Genomic DNA, 13,736 nt, shown 5'->3' on the forward strand with positions numbered 1-13,736 from the left:
AGTTTGGCCTACAACACCTAAAATATTTAATCCAGCCCTTTAAAGATAAAGTTTGCTGACCACTGGTTAAGAGTGTGGGTTTAAGTCCCAGCTCCATCGCTTCACAGCTGTGTGACCTTGAGGAAGGCATGTCACCTCTCTGAATTTTAAATTCCTCCTCAATCAAATGGAGAGAATAATAGTACCTCCCTCTTATGGTTGTTTAAGGATTTAATGAACTCAGTTGTTCACATTAAGAATGTGGCTAATAACCAATAGCTGTTATTAGTAAGTCAGCTCTGTAAACAATGAATTATCATAAGATGCCATCACAGTTTGTGCCTTGCCAGGAGTAGATACTCCCCTGGGCCCCCACAGTTCATTTCTTCCTCTGTCACAGCCACTCTGGCAGCCCCCAGAGAAACGTGTTTATCTCAAGAATATCTGGCAGCAGCGGCGTGGGTAGGGCAGACCTGGTGGAAAGACCCATTTCTCAAACCCAGCTTTCTACACGGAATTATTCAAAGGCAAACCTTATCAAGAAGCCTTCCAGCTCCGTGTCATCCATCTTCCAAAGGTAATTCAATAGCCTTTGGTTGCTGATGATTTATGGGGCAGGTGGCCGCGGGGAGGTTGCTCTTTGTATTACAGCCTGTTTTTATCAATGACCGGGAAGGCACCGGTCCGGCCAGAAGCAACAGGCTGTGGGTTTAATCCTGTGAACCAGGCCTTGGCTGCAGCCAGCTCCAGGCCAGCAGATGGCTGCTGGCCACTGGGGCAGCTAAGACACTTTGATCATTCTGGAGTCAAGAGCTCCCGTCGTTGAAGCAGGGCTGCTGCGTGTTACTGGTGATTTTGGAGTGCTACCTCTCATACAAGGCTGCTTTTAGCCCCCAAGCTACGTTCATTTCACAGATGAAAAGCTGAAGGAGGGAGATAGTTACTCATCTCATGCCCACATTAGGAATGCTGAGGCACGTGCGCAAATCTTAACCTGAGGTCTGTAAGGGAACCTGGGACATGGGCAGGCTCACACATGTTCGTCTTAGCTTTTGCCTCATCTCTGGTCATTCATTCCTTCCTCTCATGCCTTGACCTGAATACACCAGGACGATCTTCTGGAGGGCAGGAACTTGCTGTTCTGTTCGTAAACTCATTCCCAGCGCTTAGCTCCTGGCCTGGCACGTAATACTTGCTTAATAAATATATTTAAAGAATGAATGGTCCCTGAGCCTTTGCATATGCTGTTCCCTGTTCCTGAAGCACTCTTCCCACCCTCTTTGCAATGCTTACTCTCACTTGTCCTGAAGGTCTGGCTTAGATGTTGTCGTGTGTCTGTCACTACTTGGTCAAGATATATAGAGATACCAGTTAATATATCAGAAAGATTCTAATATAGGCAATTGGTTAAACATTTATCAGAAACCTGGAAAGGTAAAAAGTGAGCGTTCAGGTAATGGTGATAGTAACTTCAATAGATTTACTATTCATGGCTGTGTAACAAATGACCCCAAACTTGGCAGCTTGAAACAATGAGTCATTTCCTATCTTCTGGCTTCTGTGGTGTGGCAGTCTGTGCATGGCTTGGCTGGGTCCTCTGTCTCAGGGTCTCACACCAGGCCACACTCCAGGTATCAGCCGAGGCTGACGCTTTTTATTTAGTCCTGACTGGGGAAAGATCTGCTTTTACACTCGCCAAGGTGGGGCTTGGCAGGATTCAGTACCTCCTGGGCCATTGGACTGAAGACCTCAATTCCTCACTGGCTGTTGGCCAAGGGTAGCCCTCACCTCCTTGCCACGGGGCCCTCTAAACGGAGCAGCTCACAACGTGGCAGCTTCATCCCAGTGAATGAGCAAAAGGGAGCTTCTGCAGATCTTTTATTATCTGATATCGGAAATGACTTCCCATCAGTTCTGCTGGCTTCTTTTTGATAGAAGCGAGTCAATAGGTTCAGCCCCCATCCCACCGGAAGGAATTGCAAAAGGGCATGGATCCCAGCGGGGCAGGGATCATGGGGGGGGCGGGGCACTGCAGAGACCACTGGTCACAAGCAGAGAGAAGCTGATGCCCATAGAGCTGGAGGGACGAGGGGAAGAGGCAGGAGCTTTAGAATCTAGGGGCTCAGAGGAGGGTCCCCATGGGGCTGACGCTGATTAGGTGACCTTGGGCCGCTGAAGCTGGGTTCTTGGAGAGGGCACGATGAGGCTGTTTCTAGGAGTGTGGCAAAAAATACGTGGAGACAGGAGTTAACGGCTGTTTCTGGAACCTACTGGCACTGCCAGGGCTCAGGAGAGAACCCTGGAACCTGACAGGAATAGGACACAGATTGGAAAGAGTAAATCCCTTCCCCTTCTGCCAGTCTTTGCCTTCTCCCTCTACCACCGTCTGTTTGACAGAAACTACTGGGGATGCTGCTGACAAAGCAGGAAGTTAGTTCCAGCGCCAGCATCCCCATGCAGACCAGGGAAGGGTGGGTGTGGAGCTGGGCGGTGGCAGCCTAATAGCCAGCACATACCTCTGTTGTATGGATTTTCCCCTAGATAGTGAATGAATGAAGGCAGGGACTCTGTTCTTTTTTCCCACAGCTCTATCTTTTGTGCCCAGCACAGCAATTGACGTATCTTAGGTCATTTAGCTACTATTTGTTGCATCGAATGAATGAATGACTAAATGAATGCATGATGGTAGGAGCAGAGAAAGTGATGCTTGAAGGCAGGAAAATTGAATAAGGTAGATTTGCACACCTACCATACCGTAAATGTGGTTATATTCTTATTTCATCCTAATAGTGATCCTGCAGTGCAGGTATTTTAAATCCCTATTTTGCTTATGAGAAAACTGGAAATCAGAGAGAGAAAATGAATTGCCCAAGGTCACAAAGCTGGTAAATGGTAGAGCTTGTGCTTGAATCCCCTTTCTACTACCCAGCTCCATTTTCCCAAATATGTATAGCCCCCATATATTAAGGAATTACAGTATGCCAGGAACTGGGTTAGATGCTGTCTGCACATCCCTATCTTTATCCATATTTATATTTACATTTTCATTTAGTTCTCATTTCAGAGAGTAGGCAATGCTGAAATACAAGCCAAACTGAGTATCCCCGTTAAATCCAATGCTGCTGTGGGCAGACAGCTGAAAATCAACCAATGTCCATCCCCTAAGAGTGGATTAACGAGTTGTTAATACATCTAATGGTTTGTTTAATTGATGGCTTCTGCCATTATTAGGGGAGAGTTTAGAGGGGCTTTTATGATTATAAGACCCACATCAATTAGTCTTGGAAACAAGGGTGTAAATACAAATGTTATTTGTCCTGTCACCAAGCAAAATAAGCACCTATACTTGTAGCCAAAGCTTTAAGAATTCGTTCAGCAAATATTTGCACATGTGTTCCATGTTTGGCATTCTTTTAGCAGTTCTGTGGGATGTAAAAGACTCACTCCCTGTCCCCAGGGACTTTGCAAGTAGTTAAGGAAAAGAGATATGCATGCATGAAATATTAATTAACAAAACAAGGCCATCTAGGATAAATAGAAAATTAATGGAAGGGACAAAAGGAAGACGGTGACTATGGAAATCAGAGGAGGAAGTGATAAGGGTAATGGTAATGAAGAAATTTGCCGCAATTTATTGAGTACTTATTGTGTTTCAGGCATGGTGCTAAGTGAGTTACATGCATTACCATTTTACAGAAAAAGAGAGTGAGGCTTAGAGAAATTGACTGATGTGCCCAGTGACAGAACAAGGATTTGATACTGGGGTCATCTCACACAAGAATGAACTGGGAATTACCTTTCATTCTGTATTCTGAGAGTGGGATACTCTGTATGTACACACACAAAAAAAAGAGTGACTATGATAGGAAGACCAGGAAAGCTCATATAAATTATCTTGGAGTTGATAACATTTAAATTGGGCTTTGAAGCATGAATAAGAGTTCAATAATTGGAGGAATATTATATATTACAAACAGAAGGAACAGACCATGCAAAACTTGTAGGTTTGTTCCTTATTTTGTTTTCTCTCCCTTTAACTCCTTTTTTTTAGACATGGCTAATATAAGTTATCCTCAGTCTCTTGTGCCCCTTCCTTCATGGAAGGGTTTGGAGTTTCGGGATAACTTTGACTCTACTGGCACCGATACTGTGGGAGAGAAAACTTTCTAGGATTCTAGGGAAGACCCAGATCTCTCCCATTATTTTAAGCTCTTGAAAGGAGGAGACTTGGGAGAGAAGGTGGTGTGACACTCTCCACTACACACACACACACACACACACACACACACACTCCTATTTAAAAATGCTAGAAACATGTTGTTGAGTGAAACATCCTCTGGGGGACTAAGGTGCTTATTGCCAATTAAAGAAAAAAGATATTCTGAGGGTAATTCAGTGGTAGAATTCTTGCTGGCCAGGTAGGAGACCTGGGTTTGATTCCCGGTCCATGCACTTCCCCCAAAACAAACAAAAAAAAAGCAAACAAACCAACATTCAACAAATGGTACTGCAATAACGGGATACTCACATGGAGAAATAGTGAAATGTAACCCCACCATGCAGCATACAAAAAAACAAAAAAGACATTCTGAAAGAAAACTAAAAGCAGATGGGAATAAATTGAGTTTCCTGCCCTAGGAGATCCTGAGCACTGAAACTGGTGTTATTGACCCTTAGTGTTCAGGAGAGGGCGGGTAAGTATGAGAAGTGAGAAGGAAGTAGGAGGTAGAAAGAGGAACATCTTAAATGAAGTAAAGGATCATTTGCGGAAAGAGGAGAGCAGATGCCTTGGAGGTTTGGGTTCTTTCCAAGAGGCCAGAGGAAATTTGTGAGGATGCCATATGATACCCTCTCAAAGTTTCTGTTTTCTCATCTGTGAAATGGGGGCTGTGACTAGCAATGGGTCCCTTTCAGTTGTCAACGTGAGGGAGGCAGAATGGAAACTCTGAACAAAATGAGCACGCCAAACCTATTTTATTTGATGTGAGTTTTACCTCTTTACTCAGACGTGCAGAAGAGGCCTGCTTCTGATGTTACCCAAGAGATTGCCAACTAATTCCTCATCGGGATCTTAAAAATTTCCAGAATCCCAACTTCCCACCAGAACCTGTGTAATACTACTGTTCAAATTCAGGGATAGAAATTATGTCTTATTTTTCTTTGCATTTCCCTGTGCGAGACGTGGTGGCTTACATATAGTCACAATATATATTGGTGTTCAGTATTAACTGATTGAAGAGCATCTCCCTCTGACATTCTGTAGGGTCACAAGCTGCTAACTTTCTGGGGGTGATTTAAGAAAATACCTTCAGTTGTGAATGTCCAGACTCCTTGGTCTGGCATTTAAGGTGTCTCCAGCCCCCATGGTCTGGAATCTGAGATTACTTCCAATGACCCTCTCACTCACCTTCACAAGCCTCATGCCAGCTATTCACAATTTGTTCTCATAGAGTGGTGTCATTGTGGGAGCAGTGGCCCAGGCCAAAAGCCTAGGAGCAATTTTTGGTTCCTCTCTGTCTCTGACACCTACCCATTAAATCTGCTGACAAGTATGGTTTGCTCTGCTTTCCGAATCTGCTGTGTGCTCCTTCCTTCCCTTTGTCCCAGCCTTAAGTCTCTCCCCAGGTTTCCTACCTCAGAAGCCTTCTCACTGGTCTCCCTGCTCCATGTCTTACTTATCACAGCAGTTCTGCCTGCAGAGTGGGTGCTCAGTAACTATATGCTAGATGAATGGATGGAGAATGAGCATGAGGGTCTTTTTTTGACATTAAAAAAAAAAAATCATGGATTCCCCAAATAGCAGTTGATGCTCTAGAATGCTTTGCCTGAGAAACCAGTTCTTGACCAAATACATCTAAGAATTCAGTTATGCTTTTGAATGACTAGATCTACAGATATTTGGAAAGTGGTTGGACTAGGGATGAAACACTGGCAAATGGATGCGTGAGTTGGCAGAAACCTTGCAGTACCTCCACAGCCCTCCAGGAGGCAGTGGCTCACAGGTTGGAACCCCTTGCTGCTCTGGTTAAACTAGGTTTTTGCTATTCCCGCAGTGTGGCTTCTTTTGGGGTTCTGTTCTTACCCCTGAGCCCTCGTCCTGGCTGCGTCCTCCACTTGAAATGTCATTTTGAATCCGCCTCAAACTCTGTGTATATCAAGCCCATCCATCCTTAAAGTGTCAACCCAAATACCAACTCTTCTGAAGACTTTCCCGATTTCAACATCTTGCCTTCCTAGCTGAGCTCCCATAGTGCTTTGTCTGTACCCGTCTTATTTATAGCTGTAGTTGCCAGATGTGTAGACTTCGTGAATCAATAACATGTTAAAAAAATTTAAAAAGGAGGGGTCTGATATCAATTTGGCAACTCTTGATTTTCCCAGACTTTGAAATAAAGACTACTTCCAGTTACCACCCTCACAAAACTTATTTCAACACCAAAGTCAATAAATAGAAGGAAGGGCATTGTTTCAAGATAAGGAAGCATTTTAACAGTCAAATAAATTTGGCTGTATGAAAAACTCATGCTCCAGGTTGAGAACCCAAGGGTGGGTCTCATTTTTTCTCTTGCTTCCGAGTCCTAATAAAGAATTCACGATAGATTAGCCCTGATCCTCACGTTTGGAAATGTTGTCTTCAAATCCTTCTTGTTTCTGCCGCATCACTCCTCCAAACCTGAGCTGATTCAGCAGCATCCTCTCAGCAGTGCCTGGCCATTGGTGAGTGATCTAGCGCTATTTTGATTGAATGTCATGAAGGGCAGAGGCCCCTGCTCTCTCTCTCTCTCTCTGGAATAGTTTTGTTTCCTGGTCTTTTGGCCTCTGAACCACAAAAGGTTGAAGAAAGCCTTGGCAGTGGAATTACCCTTTTCTGGAAGGAGAGGGCATTGTAGAGTACTTTGGATTTTTGCCCATCAACTTGGCACTGAGGTATCGCTCAGCTTTCCAGAAAGATGGTGTCCATCAATGTGGGGGAGTAGGCTGCGGTGGTTTTGATTTACAATATCATAGTAGGTATGCAATAAATACGCACCAAATCTATAGATAAGCCTTGCAGTCTGGGATGTTGACTGTTTATTGTGGTCCTCAGAGCTTTCTCTGTTATTAGCATGAACCCTGCTATATATTGGCATTATTTTCCAAAGTGTAGCAGTCGCATCAAGCCATGGCGAGACAGTGGAGAACCATGGTGACTGGATTCTGGGTCCCCTCCCAGTCATGGGCAGAGGGAGCGCTCGTGGCTTACCCTGAGCTTTGATTCTGATCACTGGTCTTTCTAGAATCCTTGGGGGAAGCAGGTCAAAGAAAAACAGCAGCTTCCTGGCTCAAGGCTCTGATGACAGATATCCAGGAATTAAGGGGACAGAGCTGTCCCGACGAGGCCGAAGACCTGGTTCCCCACACCCTCTGTCTGCGGAATAATGAATTCTTGTTTGATCATCTGCTGTGTAAATCACCGAGGATGGGGAGTTAATCATGCATAGGAAATGAATCCTTTCTCTGAGTTAATGAGCACAGAGCTCAGCACAGCATCTGTTTACTCCCTCTACTTTCAAATCTCTGGCAGTTTGAACAATTAATTGTACCCAATAATCTGTCTTTGTTTTTCAGGCACAAGATAAAAAAAAAAAAAACCAGTTCTCCCACAAACACACATACATTCCCTTACTCAGCTTCTTTGTCCCCTCAAAAAAATGATGTCCTGAGAGACAGGGAGAGAGAGAGAGAATGAAAGGGGGAGAGAGAGAAAAGGAGAGAGAGGGAGAGAGATGGAGGTAGAGGTGGTGATCAGGAGGAAAGAATTATCTTGGCTTCTGTTTTTATGAGCACTACATAATGTATCAGGCAGTGGAACACATGCTTCTACTTGTGGGATCTTCTATCAGCATCATAATAAGACATAGGTATTATTAGTATTCCCATTTTATAGAGAATACTGAGGTTTAGAGAGGTTACGTGATTCACTTAATCCACCCAACTAGGAAATGACTCAGGAGGGTTTGGAGCTCAGGCTGATTTGTCTCAAGACTCAGGTCCTTAACCGTTCTCTACGCCTGCCCTTTCCTTCCGGTGGGGAAACCCCACTTACTCTGCATGTCCCTATTCTCACGCCCCTCCTCGGATCCCTCTTGCACAGCTCATGAGCGGAGGTTCGGCGTCCACCTGCCTTGGGGTCCACCACGAGTGTGCTTCTCTTAGCAGCGCTGGGCAAGTTGTTTCACTTCTCTGGGTCTCAGTTTCATCATTTATCCGGTGGGAATAATCATGGTGGCATCCACATATGTTTGTTGTGAGGATTAAATGAGATAATGGAGAGAGAGGGGACAGAGCTTGCATAGAGAAAATACTATTTTTCTTTCTTTCCTTCGTGGAGCACTTCCTGTGTGCCAGGCATCTGGCTAAGTGCTATATACATATAGTACTCAGCTCGAAGTCTCACAGTCACCCTGGGAAGCAGATATTAATTAATCAATAGTCAATCATTTGGCAAATATTTACTGAGCATCTGCTATGGTGCAGGCACGTCTTGGTGCTACAGCTGATGCCTGGTGGGGAGGGTAGACAATGAGTAATAATTATATAGGTAATTACATAATTAAGTGATGATAAAGCCTTGGGGGGGGGAATATGAAATGCTGTAAGAATGAATAGGAGAGGGAGGGGCCTGGCCTATTCTTGGGTATCAGAGATGTCTTTTTTGAGAAAGTGACATTTCAGCTGAGCCCAAAAAGCTGAGTAGAAGGAAGTCAAGCCAAGGAAAAAGGTGAAGGGAGAACATTCTGAGCAGAGAATGGGGTCAAGCTATTTTCATTGAATCGCAATCTTTCATGCTTGAATCAAAAGCAGTGATCAAAGGTGGGCTACATTAGGGTCCTTGGCAGACTTTTTTTTATTTCTACCTATATATATGTATTTCTGTACACAGGGGCAGTTTTGTGATAGGTATAGCATAGGGAATTTTGTTCACAACATTTTTTTGTGGGGCGAGGTGGTGCATGGGCGGGAATTGAACCCAGGTCTCCCTCACGGCGGGTGAGAATTCTACCCCTGAACTATTGTGCATCCCCATCGGCAGACTTTTGGAACTAAGAGAAGGGGAAAGGTTGAAGCACGTGTATGTCCTACTTAGATTGCCTGGAATATTGCCATGCAAATGACTAATGCTCTCTTCTGTTGATTTTATTGAATAAGCATTCTGCTCTAATCAGACCCTAAACAGTCAAATCTGAAAGGAAAGTTTGAGGTTATCTACGAGTCAGGGATGGCAAGGAGGGTGGAACTCTTGTGGTAGCTATTATCTACTAGGAATGTCTGCTTATAGTTCTTGGTTGGGCAGAGGCCCCATTAGTGGGAAAGGGCAGTGAGATTGATTAGTGATGTCTGCTTCATGCATGGAAATAGGAAGTGGCAGCAGGCATGTAAGTAGGAGTCAGAAAGGCTGTTTACAGTTGGTATCAGAGCACCTGCCTCTTAAAGAGAAAACTGTTTTTGTCTTTGAATGTATTTTTCTAGGCTGTTTTAGATGCTGAATATGGAACCTGAAGAGCATAAGCTGTAAAAAAGACAGCAAAACAGAGAGCAGTAAATTCTTCTGCATAATTAATAGAAAAATTCAAGCTCATGGATGAGCAGGAAAATGGAGGGTGTATTTGAGAAGGAGACGGTGACCCACATGATGGGTGGCTCAACCTCAAAGAGAAAGAAAAGAACATGGGAATTCCTCCTGGTAGGGTGGCCAAAAATTTCAAAGATCAGGATATCCAATCCCCAGTTTTAAGTAGTTTATTTCACTGAAATGCAGTTTGTTGACCCAAACTGTCAGTAAAATTCTATTTTACACAATGAGATTTGTGTTGGTGGCATTTTGGGGAGTAAAGGAATAGGGCGGTGCCAGAGGGAGATGGCATAATATGGAAAGAATCCATGTGCGATCGTGAGCTGATGATCCATAAACTGAACCAACTCAGCAAAATAGAGACACCAAAGATGAAGAAATTCTAGTTCCAGCCCCCACCCCAAGCATCCTGGACCAATTGGGAAGGATGGTGGGTTTTTCACTGCATAAGGAATACAAATCAGGTTGTTTTCTTTTGCATTTCAAAGGATAGGATAGGAAAAAATTGATATCTGCCTCCTTGATCTAGTCTGTCCTCCTAATTTCACAGACGGGAAACTGAGGCCCAGATAGGGGGAAGAACCTAATGGAGGTCTCATTCAGTGGCTACCCAATGAGCCTGCTTCTCTGAGACTGTGGTTGGAGACATTAGGCGAGAGTAATGAGCCAGTGCTTCATGTCTCCTGTCAGTCTTGGTCTGCAGCACTCAGCTTAATTTGGGCAAAATATCTCAGTCTCTCAGATGCACTTTTTTTTTTTAAGAAAAATAGAATTTAAATGAAGGCTGTTTAGTTATAAGCGCGCCTGTGTCTGTTGGGGTGTTTGGGCATGTTATGGGGTGTGGTTGGGAATCTGGGTCTGACTTGAAGGGAAAGGAAGAGAAAGGGGTTTTAGTTCAAAATTTTACCTTCAAAATCCTGCCTGCTGCATCCCTCATTCCGGAAGGGGGGACTTCAGGAGAATGCCCTGGAACACTAGGTCTTCCATGAAAACTGGGGTGGTCAACTCAGGCCATGGCAATCTAGGGCAGCCACATGGATTGCCTGTTGAAGCGTTGGTTGCTCTGTGTGCCTCTCTCCAGTGCCCTAACATTTGCATCATTCATCACCCTTTGGGATGAGGCTGGTCTGTGCCAATGTCTTTGCTGCAAAGGGAGCAAGCACTGCACTAGCCACCAAAACCATTAGAAAGGATTCGCTAATACTATAACCCTTCAAAACACACTGCTCTTTCTATTTTCAAAATCCTTGCCTGTAGCCACTACCATCTGAATCTTAGCACACTTCTGCACCAAGCACAGATGATGCCCCCGTCTTTCAGAGGAAGAAGCTGAGTCCTTGAGACAGTGTGGCTTGACTTGAGGCGCCTCAGGATCATAGGCGAGAATCCGGGTTTTCAGAATAGCGACTCTCGGAGTATGAGGTGATTAGTTTTTTTTATCTCCAAACAGGATTCCATTTTAAATTTTTAAAATTAAATTTTGATTGCGCAAGTGATAAATATTCATTATAGGACTATTGGAAAATGGCAGAAAGCCAGCAGAAATCAAGCTTTAGCCATAATCCCACCATCCAAAGATGATCTCATTTTCAATTTTGGGTAAATCCTTCCCGTCTTCTTTTTCCATAAGTGGTATGGCTTTGCTAGTTTGTTATTCCTTAATAAAAATGAAATTTTAATATATAGAATTCCATTACGTGAATGTGTTATAATGTATTTAATAAGTTTGAAGATAACAAGTACTTATTGGGCCTGTTCTTTGTTGAAAAGAAGATCCTAGGACAATGAAGGATATATTAATGGGTAAAGCATGCTTCTTATAATCCAGATTATGCACTGCTGGACAGGGCAGAGGGGGTGCAATTTATCCATTTGTTCCACCACTATATTGACCATCTACTATGTTCTAGATACTGTGCCAAACATGAGAAATACAGCTGAGATCAGTAAAGAACAGGTCTCTGGCCTCATTATGCTTTTGGGTAGAAGTAGAGTTTTTTCATATTGTTGGGCAGAGATAGAGAATGTACAAATCGATGAGTGTAGATATATATGTGTATGTGTGTTTATAAATATATTGGGATGGCAATAGGTAGTATGGAAAAAAGTAAGCAGGGTCAGTAAAGAGAGAGTGAGGAAGTGTGGAGACACTATTTTAAATATCCTCTGAACAGAGACCCCTACTAGGGAGTGAGATATGTAAATATCTGAGTAAAGAATGCAGCAGGTAGAGGGAAGAGTTGGTACAAAGGCACTGGGGTTGGAATAAGCTTGGGGTTGGGGATGGAAAGAACAGTGTGTCTGCAGCATTGTGAGCAGGGAGAACATTAGGAGATGTGATTGAGGAGGTGGCCTGGGACAAGATCATGCAAAGGACCTTGGAGGTCATAGTGGGCTGTCTGGATGGTAGTTGGTGAGCACTGATGATGGTGAGTGGATGACGAGTGATGTGAGCTGATGTATATACTGGAGGCTCACTTTGATCTCTGTATGGAGGCTGACAATGAAGGGAGGCGTGAAGAAAACAAGAAAAGCTGGAAGATCAGTTTGGAGGGCGCTGTAATTATCCAGGGGGGAGACGAAGGTAGCTTGGACCAGAGTGGTAGCAGATGGGCTGGTGAGAACTGGTCGTATTTAGCATATATTGTGAGTTCTTTGGATTCACTGAAAACTTGGCTCTAGGAGTAGAAGGAAGTGATCAGAGAGGACTGAGCAACTGGATGGTGTCATGACAGGTGGGGAGCACCATGCGAGAAGACAAGTAGAGGAGAGTTAGAGGTTTGGTTTTAGATATGTTAAGTTTAAGATCCTTGTAGAGTCCCAAGGAGAGATACTAGCCAAGTAGTGGGATATAAAGGCTGGAGGTCAGGGGATGAGTTGAGACTGAAATGTGAATTTCAGAATCATCATGGCTTTTCATCTCAAAAGCCATGGGACTGAATGGAAAGATGGTTATTTGGTATAGAGTCTGGAAGTGGGTAGCTTGGGTTCCAGTGGAGATGGGAGATGGTGCGAATATGAAAACCTCCTTCCCTTAATTTGTGGTTGTGCTGATGGTGGCTGGATCTACTCTCTTGGTGGTAAAAGGACCGGTCTTGAGGGGACTTCCGGAGAGAGGCAGAGGTGGGGCATATGCAGTCTTGAAAAGAAGGTTCTAAGACCCCAGGGAACAAGATAGAGCAGGAGGCAGCAAATCGAGATAAAAACCAGGCCAGATCAGGAAGGAGAGCGGGAGAAGAAAAGAGACAGGGTGGCTTTGTCTGGGTGGGCAAAATGAGCAAATAGGCCATGCTGTAGGTTAATGTCTGTTCTTTGCAAGTAGGTCATGGCCCTAGGTTCATGCCTGATGCCTGGGGAGCCAGCTCTGCTGCCCGGCACAGGCACCCACATAACCCTTCCTCATCTTACCCAAGAGTCAGGCTTGACCCCCACCTCTCCCCCCAAAGTTCCTGCCTGCTCTCTTCAGCTAGCAAGCATTTTGGTACCTCCTGTAAATACAGACATCTCATCTTGGGTAGCTCACTTGCTGAGACAGTACACATAATTTTATATCTGTGACATTTAAAAAAATGCTCCTGAGGATGCAAATTTGTAGGTAAATGCCAAGCTGTAGGAACCCCAGAGCTTTCTTTCTCCCTCTTTCCCCGTCTCTGCCCCCTTCCTTCCTCCCTCCCTTCATGCATGCATGCATCCATCCACCATCCATTTCTCAATTCATTTACTGAATCAATAATTCTTATTAAGCTCTTGCCTTTTGATAGATCTTGGGCTAAATGTCAAGGACATAAAGAAAATAAGACACAATTACTCTTTAAAGGAAGTGGGAGGCACAAGACTTACTCTGGTCTGGTCCAGACAGGCAGTGACACCTTAATCTGTAGTTCCACAAAGCTAGTCAGTCCACGGACTAGGTGCCTTGTAATTGTTTGAAGACCTGTTAAAACTGCACGAGTCCTGGCCCATCTCAGAACCCAAATCTCCCAGAGGGTGTTTGAAAAGGTCCCCCGGTGGTTCTGAGGCTCAGCTAGGTTTGGGAGCTCAGCTGACTGAGGTTCTCATGGGCTCTGAACCGGAGTTGCCTCAAGTGGGAAATAGGAATAACTTCTGCTTACAGTATCTGTTACTCTTCCTTTAAAGAGTAATT

Source organism: Tamandua tetradactyla, chromosome 5 (genome assembly GCF_023851605.1).
Source record: "Tamandua tetradactyla isolate mTamTet1 chromosome 5, mTamTet1.pri, whole genome shotgun sequence".
In the NCBI taxonomy this organism is placed as follows: Eukaryota; Metazoa; Chordata; class Mammalia; order Pilosa; family Myrmecophagidae; genus Tamandua; species Tamandua tetradactyla.